At 43.3% G+C, this 15,000-nt stretch overlaps 2 non-coding genes across 2 annotated transcripts; both read right to left on the bottom strand.

Annotated features, from left to right (window-relative positions):
* Window positions 1-156: 156 nt before the first annotated feature.
* Window positions 157-311, bottom strand: LOC126876680 (5.8S ribosomal RNA). Its single transcript, XR_007694429.1, has one exon. It is a non-coding gene; the product is annotated as a 5.8S ribosomal RNA (ribosomal RNA).
* Window positions 312-3,670: 3,359 nt separating this feature from the next.
* LOC126876695 (small subunit ribosomal RNA) lies at window positions 3,671-5,593 on the bottom strand. The gene has a single exon (XR_007694444.1). It is a non-coding gene; the product is annotated as a small subunit ribosomal RNA (ribosomal RNA).
* Between the last annotated feature and the right edge of the window lie 9,407 nt (window positions 5,594-15,000).

Here is a 15,000-nt window from a genome sequence, read left to right as displayed (position 1 = left end):
CTTATTCGTATCCTCGTTCTTGTACCTTCGTCCGACTCTGAAACGTTCTCTTATATAAAGAAGAACGACGGCGGGTTGTTAAGGCAAGAAGGGACAGAGAGAGACAGATACGGAGAGTAACGATACGCAACGCAAGCAGTCTTAGGTTTACGTGAGCAACCCTCAGCCAGGCGTGGTCCAGGAATTGTATCCGTGGACCGCAATGTGCGTTCGAAATGTCGATGTTCATGTGTCCTGCAGTTCACACGTTGACGCGCAATTAGCTGCGTTCTTCATCGACCCACGAGCCAAGTGATCCACCGTTCAGGGTAATCTTTTATAAATTTACAACAGTTCAATACTCAAATGTACTCTTCTCGGTTCTAGCGAAGCCGAGTTCCGTCACGTTCGACCAACGGGAATCGAACGCGCAGAAGTCGCCATAGGATTGACGACACAAAAACGTTCGAAAAAAAAAGAAAACGACGAACGCGCGAAGATACGCGCGTTCGCCGGCCGGGCGTAAAGTACATTATGATATATAACAACCATCGAGATCGAAGCTCCGTTCGTCAGGAAACGACGGGGATATATACACCCGATTCTGAATCCTCTGTACAGCACACGATCTCGCGAACGAGTAAGCACGGTGGCTAGCCCATGTTATATATGTGTTTGATTCTACTCTCTCGTCCAATTATTCAAGAAACAGCGCGCGTGCATCTCTCCATCGTTCGGGTGATAGTAAAGATTCGATGGGATTCGCGCGGCCGTCCGCCTCGAGCGGTCTTTCGTCCCAATATCCAGAAGCAGAGTTTGAAAAACTCTAGCGACGGCACGGGTGTCCGACTCACGACATCGAGGTTTCGAAGCCGGCGATCCCCTCCGAACGGATGGCGACCACGCGACCGACTGAAAGCATGAAAAATCGACGAAAGATAGAACACATCTCCGTTCGGGTGGTGTTTTTTTTTTTAAAAAAAAAAAAAACAAAAATTCGATGGGACTCGCAGCCATCGTCCTCGCGCGGTCTTTCGTCCCGATATCCAGAAGCAGAGTTTGAAAAACTCTAGCGACGGCACGGGTGTCCGACTCACGACAACGAGGATAGACAGCCGGTCCCCTCCGAACGGGTTATGCGACGATAAACTCGATGAAACTTTAGTCTCGTTCAGGTAGTGTGTGTCTTGTAAATCAAAAATTCGATGGGACTCGCATCCATCGTCCTCGCGCGGTCTTTCGTCCCAACATCCAGAAGCAGAGTTTGAAAAACTCTAGCGACGGCACGGGTGTCCGACTCACGACAACGAGGATAGACAGCCGGTCCCCTCTGAACGGTATATTATATATGAGATGATAGACGACAAACTGGATGAAACTTTAAGTCTCGTTCAGGTAGTGTGTAAATCAAAAATTCGATGGGACTCGCATCCGTCGTCCTCGCGCGGTCTTTCGTCCCGATATCCAGAAGCAGAGTTTGAAAAACTCTAGCGACGGCACGGGTCTCCGACTCACGACAACGAGGAAAGACAGCCGGTCCCCTCTGAACGGTATATTATATGAAACTTTAAGTCTCGTTCAGGTAGTGTTTAAATAAAAAATTCGATGGGACTCGCATCCGTCGTCCTCGCGCGGTCTTTCGTCCCGATATCCAGAAGCAGAGTTTGAAAAACTCTAGCGACGGCACGGGTGTCCGACTCACGACAACGAGGAAAGACAGCCGGTCCCCTCTGAACGGTATATTATATGAAACTTTAAGTCTCGTTCAGGTAGTGTTTAAATAAAAAATTCGATGGGACTCGCATCCGTCGTCCTCGCGCGGTCTTTCGTCCCGATATCCAGAAGCAGAGTTTGAAAAACTCTAGCGACGGCACGGGTGTCCGACTCACGACAACGAGGAAAGACAGCCGGTCCCCTCTGAACGGTATATTATATGAAACTTTAAGTCTCGTTCAGGTAGTGTGTAAGTCAAAAATTCGATGGGACTCGCATCCGTCGTCCTCGCGCGGTCTTTCGTCCCGATATCCAGAAGCAGAGTTTGAAAAACTCTAGCGACGGCACGGGTGTCCGACTCACGACAACGAGGATAGACAGCCGGTCCCCTCTGAACGGTATATAATATGAAACTTTAAGTCTCGTTCAGGTAGTGTGTAAGTCAAAAATTCGATGGGACTCGCATCCGTCGTCCTCGCGCGGTCTTTCGTCCCGATATCCAGAAGCAGAGTTTGAAAAACTCTAGCGACGGCACGGGTGTCCGACTCACGACAACGAGGATAGACAGCCGGTCCCCTCTGAACGGTATATAATATACATTATGCGACGGTAGACGATCAACTAGACGAAACTTTAGTCTCGTTCAGGTGGTGTAAAAAAAATTCGATGGGATACGCACGCACGGCTGTCGTCGTCCTCGAGCGGTCTTTCGTCCCAATATCCAGAAGCAGAGTTTGAAAAACTCTAGCGACGGCACGGGTGTCCGACTCACGACATCGAGGCTTCGAAGCCGGCGGCGTTCCCCTCTGAACGAACTTCGGCTAGACTAGTTACGAATCGTTGCTACACATCGTCTTCATCGTCGTCGTCGTCGACATCGACATCATCATCATATCATCATCATCATCATCATCATCATCGGTCATCGTCGCATAGCGGGCCAACATCCACGCGATGCGTCTTCGTTCTAGGTTACCCGATCCACGAGTATGTTACACGTGGTTTCGTTATTTCGAACGAAACGACATACGAAGAGCACACGCCCTTTGGGTAGGAAGCACGTTTCGAGAACGACGAGAGTTTCGATGAAAGAGACGAGAGAAGTCGACGCAGAAGGTATCCATGGATCTTCGAAGAGAACCTTCGAAGATGTATATCGGTATCCTTTCGCTCTGCGCGACTCGCTACAAGTTCTTTCGCTCTCGTCGACTCGTTCTAGACGCTTCGTTCGATCCCAAAGAGGAGTCTTCGATATGTCCCGTTGCTAGGAGGAGAACAAACGCAACACAGACCACGAAACATAGAAGAGAATAGGCGAGCATGATCACTCCGACACGAGGCACTTTAGAGATTTTCTTATTAGTTTGCATGGACTTTTATATTTCGTTTGTACGGTTTCCACGATGCAAATACGAAATACGAGATCGTGACGGCGGGTCTTTCTGTGTACGGCCTCTCGCAGGCGCCACGACTGCATTTCTCTTTACACCTGGTTTCCATCGTAATTTTTTCGTTTGATATCGAGCCTTAACTTTTGTTGGCTCTTTCGAAGCTAGAGTTCCCTTTTATTAGAATTTCATATATATATATATATATTATATGTTATATGTTTTATTCGGAGACGGCGGGTCTTTCTGTTTACGACCTCACGCAGGCGCCTCGAATAAGTTTCATTCGCATTTCGTTTTTATACTTGTATATATATATCTCTTCATCCCGATGATCGAGAGAGAGTGCCACCTTCTCTTCGTATAATTCCGTAGCTGGAGGGTCGTCTCCTCCTTAAGAATATTTCTATTCGTGCCAACGGAGGTTGCCAAGCTCCCTGGCGTTTTCGTTTGTTAAAGTATATAGCTTGTTAATACGTCGTATATACTTTCGTCGATACAGGAGGAGTACGGCTCCTTACCGACCATTGTGATATATATTTCATAGTTTTTATATGTGTTCAAGTCAAATTCTTTTGGTATCGTATCGTTAATGATCCTTCCGCAGGTTCACCTACGGAAACCTTGTTACGACTTTTACTTCCTCTAAATGATCAAGTTTGGTCATCTTCCCGGTAACATCGGCAATGCTTATCACATTGGCCGCGCACCAGTCCGAAGACCTCACTAAATCATTCAATCGGTAGTAGCGACGGGCGGTGTGTACAAAGGGCAGGGACGTAATCAACGCGAGCTTATGACTCGCGCTTACTGGGAATTCCTCGTTCATGGGGAATAATTGCAAGCCCCAATCCCTAGCACGAAGGAGGTTCAGCGGGTTACCCGGGCCTTTCGGCCAGGGAAAACACGCTGATTCCTTCAGTGTAGCGCGCGTGCGGCCCAGAACATCTAAGGGCATCACAGACCTGTTATTGCTCAATCTCGTGCGGCTAGAAGCCGCCTGTTCCTCTAAGAAGATTTGTTTGTACGTTGGTAGTAAAAACCCACCGACCGAAGCCGGGGGCCTTCGAGATACCATAAGTTACGTCTATTTAGCAGGCTAGAGTCTCGTTCGTTATCGGAATTAACCAGACAAATCGCTCCACCAACTAAGAACGGCCATGCACCACCACCCACCGAATCAAGAAAGAGCTATCAATCTGTCAATCCTTCCGGTGTCCGGGCCTGGTGAGGTTTCCCGTGTTGAGTCAAATTAAGCCGCAGGCTCCACTCCTGGTGGTGCCCTTCCGTCAATTCCTTTAAGTTTCAGCTTTGCAACCATACTTCCCCCGGAACCCAAAAGCTTTGGTTTCCCGGAAGCTGCCCGCCGAGTCATCGGAGGAACTTCGGCGGATCGCTGGCTGGCATCGTTTATGGTTAGAACTAGGGCGGTATCTGATCGCCTTCGAACCTCTAACTTTCGTTCTTGATTAATGAAAACATTTTTGGCAAATGCTTTCGCTTCTGTCCGTCTTGCGACGATCCAAGAATTTCACCTCTAACGTCGCAATACGAATGCCCCCATCTGTCCCTATTAATCATTACCTCGGGGCTCCGAAAACCAACAAAATAGAACCGAGGTCCTATTCCATTATTCCATGCACACAGTATTCAGGCGAAGGTAGCCTGCTTTAAGCACTCTAATTTGTTCAAAGTAAACGTATCGGCCCACCTCGACACTCAGTGAAGAGCACCGCGATGGGATATTAGTTGGACCGCCCGCGAGGAGCTAAGCCCACCGATAGGACGTACCACATAATGCCAGTTAAACACCGCGAGCGGTGAACCGACACTGTGACACACAGATTCAACTACGAGCTTTTTAACCGCAACAACTTTAATATACGCTATTGGAGCTGGAATTACCGCGGCTGCTGGCACCAGACTTGCCCTCCAATTGGTCCTCGTTAAAGGATTTAAAGTGTACTCATTCCGATTACGGGGCCTCGGATGAGTCCCGTATCGTTATTTTTCGTCACTACCTCCCCGTGCCGGGAGTGGGTAATTTGCGCGCCTGCTGCCTTCCTTGGATGTGGTAGCTGTTTCTCAGGCTCCCTCTCCGGAATCGAACCCTGATTCCCCGTTACCCGTTACAACCATGGTAGGCGCAGAACCTACCATCGACAGTTGATAAGGCAGACATTTGAAAGATGCGTCGCCGGTGCTAGATGACCATGCGATCAGCACAAAGTTATTCAGAGTCACCAAAACAAACGATGGACGGACAGACGAGCCATCCGCCACCGATTGGTTTTGATCTAATAAAAGCATTCCTACCATCTCTGGTCGGAATCTGTTTGCATGTATTAGCTCTAGAATTACCACAGTTATCCAAGTAAATGTAGGTATGATCTAAGAAACCATAACTGATTTAATGAGCCATTCGCGGTTTCACCTTAATGCGGCATGTACTGAGACATGCATGGCTTAATCTTTGAGACAAGCATATGACTACTGGCAGGATCAACCAGGGATCTTATTCGTATAACAATTCTTATAAATTTCGTTTAAGTTCTCTTCGTGTCGTAGGTGGGACGTAAGCACCGTACGACGAGACTTTTCGTTCTTAAGATAGATATATCTATAAAATATATCTCCTAGCGACGTTCGAGATACACCCATAGTTCAGTAATAATCTTCGAACGCCGCTCGCAGCCACTTTGTAATTCTCAACTCCACCTCCTCTCTTCTCTCTCTCTCTCTCTCTCATAGTCTTATATAAAATGTTTAGAATCGTACTTCTAAAGGAACATTTCCATAATGCTGTCTTCGTGTAAAAAGACTTATTAGAATATCTTAGCGGTAAAGCACGTATACGCACCTCACGCTGAACGAACAAGCGCGTATCCCAGTGCGTCGCGCTGGACATACCGTAAGAATATTCTTTCAATCGGTAGAACATTTTCGGCAGAAGACATACTACGCAAAGATAGTACGCTCCTACCGCCTCATCGGATACTTCTGCGAAAGCAGAAGTTTTTATAGAAAGCAGACGGTTATACTCTTTTGAATGAATCGATGCTCAGTTAGTACAAGCACACACGCATCTAACAATTTTTGTTAGAATACGTACACACAGGTCACCAGCTTCCCGACTCAGGGGAACCTTGCCACGATATTTGGTCATTACGTCCAGGACAGCGACCCGCGGCGCAGCAGTGTAGAGAAAAAACCAGAACGAGAACGGAGGAACAGTCGAGAAATAGCGTAAAATACACTAAGACTCGAGGAGCGGTGACTGAATTCTCAACCGAGGCCGTAGAATAGCCACGCGCTCAACGCTGTTCCGACCGAACCGTCCGGCTCGACGTCTCTCTTATAGATACGAAAGCGCCAGCCGGAAGGCCGGCGCCGGCCGGGCTAGCGGCCGCGCGCTTACGGTGCAAAACCTCCGTAGCAACGTACCGTTCGGAAGGGACGCTGGAACTTAGTCTCGCGAACGCTCGATCACTACTATACAAAGCCAATATCCAACCATCGAAATACATTACCAGACGTTTTATTAACATAATAGAAATGCATTTTTACCAAAAAATTAATTTTTTTTTTCACCGAAAAATTGCATCAGTAAACATACTCTTTTATCGAATACGGACAAAAAATAAGTTTATAATCAATTACAATACGTTAAAATAAGTAGAAATATGCAAAAAAATATATACCTTGTAACGTTAATTAACGAAAAAATTAGAAAAATATCCCAGTCGTGTCAGTTCGACGAACGCTAATTTTTTGAAAAAATCGATAAAAATGTTTAATCCCGACGTATTTAATAGAGATAGAACGATTCCCGTAAAAAAATTCATACCTTGTAACGCTTTTAAACGAATAAACTCGAAAAAACTTTTTCGCCCTCGGAATTTTTCTAAGTCCCAACGTACCGGCTCGGAATTTTTCTATGTTCCAACGACCGGTCGTGTCGGTCCAAACGTTTTTATATCCGTCTGCCGACGATATAAACGCTTAATCCCGACGTATTTTATCGAGTTATAACGATTTCTTGAAAAATATTCGTACGTTATAACGCTTTTTAACGAATTAATCGAAAAAGAGTGTTCGGTCCGAAAATTTTCTAAGTACGAACGACCGGCCGCATAGGTCCGTTTTTAAAAATCGTTCTCGGACGGAAATAAACCATTAATCCCGACGTATTTCGTCGAGTTACGTCGATTTATGCAAAAAAATTCATACCTTGTAACGCTTTTTAACGAATAAACTCGAAAAAACTTTTTCGCCCTCGGAATTTTTCTAAGTCCCAACGTACCGGCTCGGAATTTTTCTATGTTCCAACGACCGGTCGTGTCGGTCCAAACGTTTTTATATCCGTCTGCCGACGATATAAACGCTTAATCCCGACGTATTTTATCGAGTTATAACGATTTCTTGAAAAATATTCGTACGTTATAACGCTTTTTAACGAATTAATCGAAAAAGAGTGTTCGGTCCGAAAATTTTCTAAGTACGAACGACCGGCCGCATAGGTCCGTTTTTAAAAATCGTTCTCGGACGGAAATAAACCATTAATCCCGACGTATTTCGTCGAGTTACGTCGATTTATGCAAAAAAATTCATACCTTGTAACGCTTTTTAACGAATAAACTCGAAAAAACTTTTTCGCGCTCGGAATTTTTCTAAGTCCCAACGTACCGGCTCGGAATTTTTCTATGTTCCAACGACCGGTCGTGTCGGTCCAAACGTTTTTATATCCGTCTGCCGACGATATAAACGCTTAATCCCGACGTATTTTATCGAGTTATAACGATTTCTTGAAAAATATTCGTACGTTATAACGCTTTTTAACGAATTAATCGAAAAAGAGTGTTCGGTCCGAAAATTTTCTAAGTACGAACGACCGGCCGCATAGGTCCGTTTTTAAAAATCGTTCTCGGACGGAAATAAACCATTAATCCCGACGTATTTCGTCGAGTTACGTCGATTTATGCAAAAAAATTCATACCTTGTAACGCTTTTTAACGAATAAACTCGAAAAAACTTTTTCGCGCTCGGAATTTTTCTAAGTCCCAACGTACCGGCTCGGAATTTTTCTATGTTCCAACGACCGGTCGTGTCGGTCCAAACGTTTTTATATCCGTCTGCCGACGATATAAACGCTTAATCCCGACGTATTTTATCGAGTTATAACGATTTCTTGAAAAATATTCGTACGTTATAACGCTTTTTAACGAATTAATCGAAAAAGAGTGTTCGGTCCGAAAATTTTCTAAGTACGAACGACCGGCCGCATAGGTCCGTTTTTAAAAATCGTTCTCGGACGGAAATAAACCATTAATCCCGACGTATTTCGTCGAGTTACGTCGATTTATGCAAAAAAATTCATACCTTGTAACGCTTTTTAACGAATAAACTCGAAAAAACTTTTTCGCGCTCGGAATTTTTCTAAGTCCCAACGTACCGGCTCGGAATTTTTCTATGTTCCAACGACCGGTCGTGTCGGTCCAAACGTTTTTATATCCGTCTGCCGACGATATAAACGCTTAATCCCGACGTATTTTATCGAGTTATAACGATTTCTTGAAAAATATTCGTACGTTATAACGCTTTTTAACGAATTAATCGAAAAAGAGTGTTCGGTCCGAAAATTTTCTAAGTACGAACGACCGGCCGCATAGGTCCGTTTTTAAAAATCGTTCTCGGACGGAAATAAACCATTAATCCCGACGTATTTCGTCGAGTTACGTCGATTTATGCAAAAAAATTCATACCTTGTAACGCTTTTTAACGAATAAACTCGAAAAAACTTTTTCGCCCTCGGAATTTTTCTAAGTCCCAACGTACCGGCTCGGAATTTTTCTATGTTCCAACGACCGGTCGTGTCGGTCCAAACGTTTTTATATCCGTCTGCCGACGATATAAACGCTTAATCCCGACGTATTTTATCGAGTTATAACGATTTCTTGAAAAATATTCGTACGTTATAACGCTTTTTAACGAATTAATCGAAAAAGAGTGTTCGGTCCGAAAATTTTCTAAGTACGAACGACCGGCCGCATAGGTCCGTTTTTAAAAATCGTTCTCGGACGGAAATAAACCATTAATCCCGACGTATTTCGTCGAGTTACGTCGATTTATGCAAAAAAATTCATACCTTGTAACGCTTTTTAACGAATAAACTCGAAAAAACTTTTTCGCCCTCGGAATTTTTCTAAGTCCCAACGTACCGGCTCGGAATTTTTCTATGTTCCAACGACCGGTCGTGTCGGTCCAAACGTTTTTATATCCGTCTGCCGACGATATAAACGCTTAATCCCGACGTATTTTATCGAGTTATAACGATTTCTTGAAAAATATTCGTACGTTATAACGCTTTTTAACGAATTAATCGAAAAAGAGTGTTCGGTCCGAAAATTTTCTAAGTACGAACGACCGGCCGCATAGGTCCGTTTTTAAAAATCGTTCTCGGACGGAAATAAACCATTAATCCCGACGTATTTCGTCGAGTTACGTCGATTTATGCAAAAAAATTCATACCTTGTAACGCTTTTTAACGAATAAACTCGAAAAAACTTTTTCGCCCTCGGAATTTTTCTAAGTCCCAACGTACCGGCTCGGAATTTTTCTATGTTCCAACGACCGGTCGTGTCGGTCCAAACGTTTTTATATCCGTCTGCCGACGATATAAACGCTTAATCCCGACGTATTTTATCGAGTTATAACGATTTCTTGAAAAATATTCGTACGTTATAACGCTTTTTAACGAATTAATCGAAAAAGAGTGTTCGGTCCGAAAATTTTCTAAGTACGAACGACCGGCCGCATAGGTCCGTTTTTAAAAATCGTTCTCGGACGGAAATAAACCATTAATCCCGACGTATTTCGTCGAGTTACGTCGATTTATGCAAAAAAATTCATACCTTGTAACGCTTTTTAACGAATAAACTCGAAAAAACTTTTTCGCCCTCGGAATTTTTCTAAGTCCCAACGTACCGGCTCGGAATTTTTCTATGTTCCAACGACCGGTCGTGTCGGTCCAAACGTTTTTATATCCGTCTGCCGACGATATAAACGCTTAATCCCGACGTATTTTATCGAGTTATAACGATTTCTTGAAAAATATTCGTACGTTATAACGCTTTTTAACGAATTAATCGAAAAAGAGTGTTCGGTCCGAAAATTTTCTAAGTACGAACGACCGGCCGCATAGGTCCGTTTTTAAAAATCGTTCTCGGACGGAAATAAACCATTAATCCCGACGTATTTCGTCGAGTTACGTCGATTTATGCAAAAAAATTCATACCTTGTAACGCTTTTTAACGAATAAACTCGAAAAAACTTTTTCGCGCTCGGAATTTTTCTAAGTCCCAACGTACCGGCTCGGAATTTTTCTATGTTCCAACGACCGGTCGTGTCGGTCCAAACGTTTTTATATCCGTCTGCCGACGATATAAACGCTTAATCCCGACGTATTTTATCGAGTTATAACGATTTCTTGAAAAATATTCGTACGTTATAACGCTTTTTAACGAATTAATCGAAAAAGAGTGTTCGGTCCGAAAATTTTCTAAGTACGAACGACCGGCCGCATAGGTCCGTTTTTAAAAATCGTTCTCGGACGGAAATAAACCATTAATCCCGACGTATTTCGTCGAGTTACGTCGATTTATGCAAAAAAATTCATACCTTGTAACGCTTTTTAACGAATAAACTCGAAAAAACTTTTTCGCCCTCGGAATTTTTCTAAGTCCCAACGTACCGGCTCGGAATTTTTCTATGTTCCAACGACCGGTCGTGTCGGTCCAAACGTTTTTATATCCGTCTGCCGACGATATAAACGCTTAATCCCGACGTATTTTATCGAGTTATAACGATTTCTTGAAAAATATTCGTACGTTATAACGCTTTTTAACGAATTAATCGAAAAAGAGTGTTCGGTCCGAAAATTTTCTAAGTACGAACGACCGGCCGCATAGGTCCGTTTTTAAAAATCGTTCTCGGACGGAAATAAACCATTAATCCCGACGTATTTCGTCGAGTTACGTCGATTTATGCAAAAAAATTCATACCTTGTAACGCTTTTTAACGAATAAACTCGAAAAAACTTTTTCGCCCTCGGAATTTTTCTAAGTCCCAACGTACCGGCTCGGAATTTTTCTATGTTCCAACGACCGGTCGTGTCGGTCCAAACGTTTTTATATCCGTCTGCCGACGATATAAACGCTTAATCCCGACGTATTTTATCGAGTTATAACGATTTCTTGAAAAATATTCGTACGTTATAACGCTTTTTAACGAATTAATCGAAAAAGAGTGTTCGGTCCGAAAATTTTCTAAGTACGAACGACCGGCCGCATAGGTCCGTTTTTAAAAATCGTTCTCGGACGGAAATAAACCATTAATCCCGACGTATTTCGTCGAGTTACGTCGATTTATGCAAAAAAATTCATACCTTGTAACGCTTTTTAACGAATAAACTCGAAAAAACTTTTTCGCCCTCGGAATTTTTCTAAGTCCCAACGTACCGGCTCGGAATTTTTCTATGTTCCAACGACCGGTCGTGTCGGTCCAAACGTTTTTATATCCGTCTGCCGACGATATAAACGCTTAATCCCGACGTATTTTATCGAGTTATAACGATTTCTTGAAAAATATTCGTACGTTATAACGCTTTTTAACGAATTAATCGAAAAAGAGTGTTCGGTCCGAAAATTTTCTAAGTACGAACGACCGGCCGCATAGGTCCGTTTTTAAAAATCGTTCTCGGACGGAAATAAACCATTAATCCCGACGTATTTCGTCGAGTTACGTCGATTTATGCAAAAAAAATTTCATACCTTGTAACGCTTTTTAACGAATAAACTCGAAAAAACTTTTTCGCCCTCGGAATTTTTCTAAGTCCCAACGTACCGGCTCGGAATTTTTCTATGTTCCAACGACCGGTCGTGTCGGTCCAAACGTTTTTATATCCGTCTGCCGACGATATAAACGCTTAATCCCGACGTATTTTATCGAGTTATAACGATTTCTTGAAAAATATTCGTACGTTATAACGCTTTTTAACGAATTAATCGAAAAGAGTGTTCGGTCCGAAAATTTTCTAAGTACGAACGACCGGCCGCATAGGTCCGTTTTAAAAATCGTTCTCGGACGGAAATAAACCATTAATCCCGACGTATTTCGTCGAGTTACGTCGATTTATGCAAAAAAATTCATACCTTGTAACGCTTTTTAACGAATAAACTCGAAAAAACTTTTTCGCGCTCGGGAATTTTTCTAAGTCCCAACGTACCGGCTCGGAATTTTTCTATGTTCCAACGACCGGTCGTGTCGGTCCAAACGTTTTTATATCCGTCTGCCGACGATATAAACGCTTAATCCCGACGTATTTTATCGAGTTATAACGATTTCTTGAAAAATATTCGTACGTTATAACGCTTTTTAACGAATTAATCGAAAAAGAGTGTTCGGTCCGAAAATTTTCTAAGTACGAACGACCGGCCGCATAGGTCCGTTTTTAAAAATCGTTCTCGGACGGAAATAAACCATTAATCCCGACGTATTTCGTCGAGTTACGTCGATTTATGCAAAAAAATTCATACCTTGTAACGCTTTTTAACGAATAAACTCGAAAAAACTTTTTCGCGCTCGGAATTTTTCTAAGTCCCAACGTACCGGCTCGGAATTTTTCTATGTTCCAACGACCGGTCGTGTCGGTCCAAACGTTTTTATATCCGTCTGCCGACGATATAAACGCTTAAATCCCGACGTATTTTATCGAGTTATAACGATTTCTTGAAAAATATTCGTACGTTATAACGCTTTTTAACGAATTAATCGAAAAAGAGTGTTCGGTCCGAAAATTTTCTAAGTACGAACGACCGGCCGCATAGGTCCGTTTTTAAAAATCGTTCTCGGACGGAAATAAACCATTAATCCCGACGTATTTCGTCGAGTTACGTCGATTTATGCAAAAAAATTCATACCTTGTAACGCTTTTTAACGAATAAACTCGAAAAAAACTTTTTCGCGCTCGGAATTTTTCTAAGTCCCAACGTACCGGCTCGGAATTTTTCTATGTTCCAACGACCGGTCGTGTCGGTCCAAACGTTTTTATATCCGTCTGCCGACGATATAAACGCTTAATCCCGACGTATTTTATCGAGTTATAACGATTTCTTGAAAAATATTCGTACCTTCTAACACTTTTTAACGAGTTATTTGGAGGGGATCTTTCGGCCTTTTCGTAGCGGTGCGAAAAAATTCTAAGTTCCAACGTCCCGGTCACGTTGGTCCGGAGGATGAAATTTTTTAAAAAAATAAAGTGAAATCGTTACGTTCGACTAGATTTCGTCGATACGTAACGATTTCACACAAAATTTCGATACGTTATAACGCTTTTTGGCGAGTTATTTCGAGTTGAACATTCGGTACTTTCGTAACGGGGCGAAAAAATTCTAAGTTCCAACGTCCCGGTCACGTTGGTCCGGAGGATGAAATTTTTTAAAAAAATAAAGTGAAATCGCTACTTTCGACTAGATTTCGTCGAAACGTAACGATTTCACGCAAAATTTCGATACGTTATAACGCTTGGCGAGTTATTTCGAGTTGAACTTTCGGTACTTTCGTAACGGTGCGAAAAAATTCTAAGTTCCAACGTCCCGGTCACGTTGGTCCGGAGGATGAAATTTTTTAAAAAAATAAAGTGAAATCGCTACTTTCGACTAGATTTCGTCGAAACGTAACGATTTCACGCAAAATTTCGATACGTTATAACGCTTTTTGGCGAGTTATTTCGAGTTGAACTTTCGGTACTTTCGTAACGGTGCGAAAAAATTCTAAGTTCCAACGTCCCGGTCACGTTGGTCCGGAGGATGAAATTTTTTAAAAAAATAAAGTGAAATCGCTACTTTCGACTAGATTTCGTCGAAACGTAACGATTTCACGCAAAATTTCGATACGTTATAACGCTTTTTGGCGAGTTATTTCGAGTTGAACTTTCGGTACTTTCGTAGCGGTGCGAAAAAATTCTAAGTTCCAACGTCCCGGTCACGTTGGTCCGGAGGATGAAATTTTTTAAAAAAATAAAGTGAAATCGCTACTTTCGACTAGATTTCGTCGATACGTAACGATTTCACTGATAATTTCGATGCGTTATAACGCTTTTTCTCGAGTTATTTCGACTCGAACGTTCGAACAGTGGCGAATATTTCAAAGTCCCTGCGACGCAACGATACGCTCTTACGCGTTGCTCGCTCGCTCCGCTCGCTCGAAAAAAAAAGTAGCCCAACCCAAAACCAATCCCTTTAGCGTTCGTTCTTCGATTTCATCGAAATCTTCGTTCGAACGCTTGGGATCGGTTTTGGGTTGGGCTATATTCGTCCGAGCGAGCGCAGCGAGCGAGCATTTGTCGCGATTATTTTCCTCGTTTTCGTCTCTCTCGTGAAACGGGAAAAAACGTGGAAAACGGGAAAAAACGGGAAAAAACGGGAAAAAACGCGAAGAAACGGGAAAAAACGCGGAAAAACGTTTAAAAATATTTGAAAAAGCGCGCGCGCGCGCGCGCAATACGAGCTGCGCAGAACGGCGTACCTTAAGAGAGTGTTACCTACTCCGGCGCATACCCGCTGATTCGGAGGTGCGCGCGCAGCGGTAGCACGAGCGGCTAAGTCCAGCGGCGTATTGCTTTATGCTCGCACGCGACTAAGTCCAGCGGCGTATTGCTTTCAGTTTGTACGCGACTAAGTCCAGCGGCGTATTGCTTTATGCTCGCACGCGGCTAAGTCCAGCGGCGTATTGCTTTCTGTTTGTACGCGACTAAGTCCAGCGGCGTATTGCTTTCTGTTTGTACGCGACTAAGTCCAGCGGCGTATTGCTTTTTACTCGCACGAGACAAAGTCCCAGCGGCGTATCGCTTTCTATTCGTGCG

Source organism: Bombus huntii, unplaced genomic scaffold (assembly GCF_024542735.1).
Source record: "Bombus huntii isolate Logan2020A unplaced genomic scaffold, iyBomHunt1.1 ctg00000090.1, whole genome shotgun sequence".
NCBI lineage: Eukaryota > Metazoa > Arthropoda > Insecta > Hymenoptera > Apidae > Bombus > Bombus huntii.
Note: the sequence above shows the minus strand (reverse complement) of the source record. Positions and strands in the feature narration are given on the sequence as shown.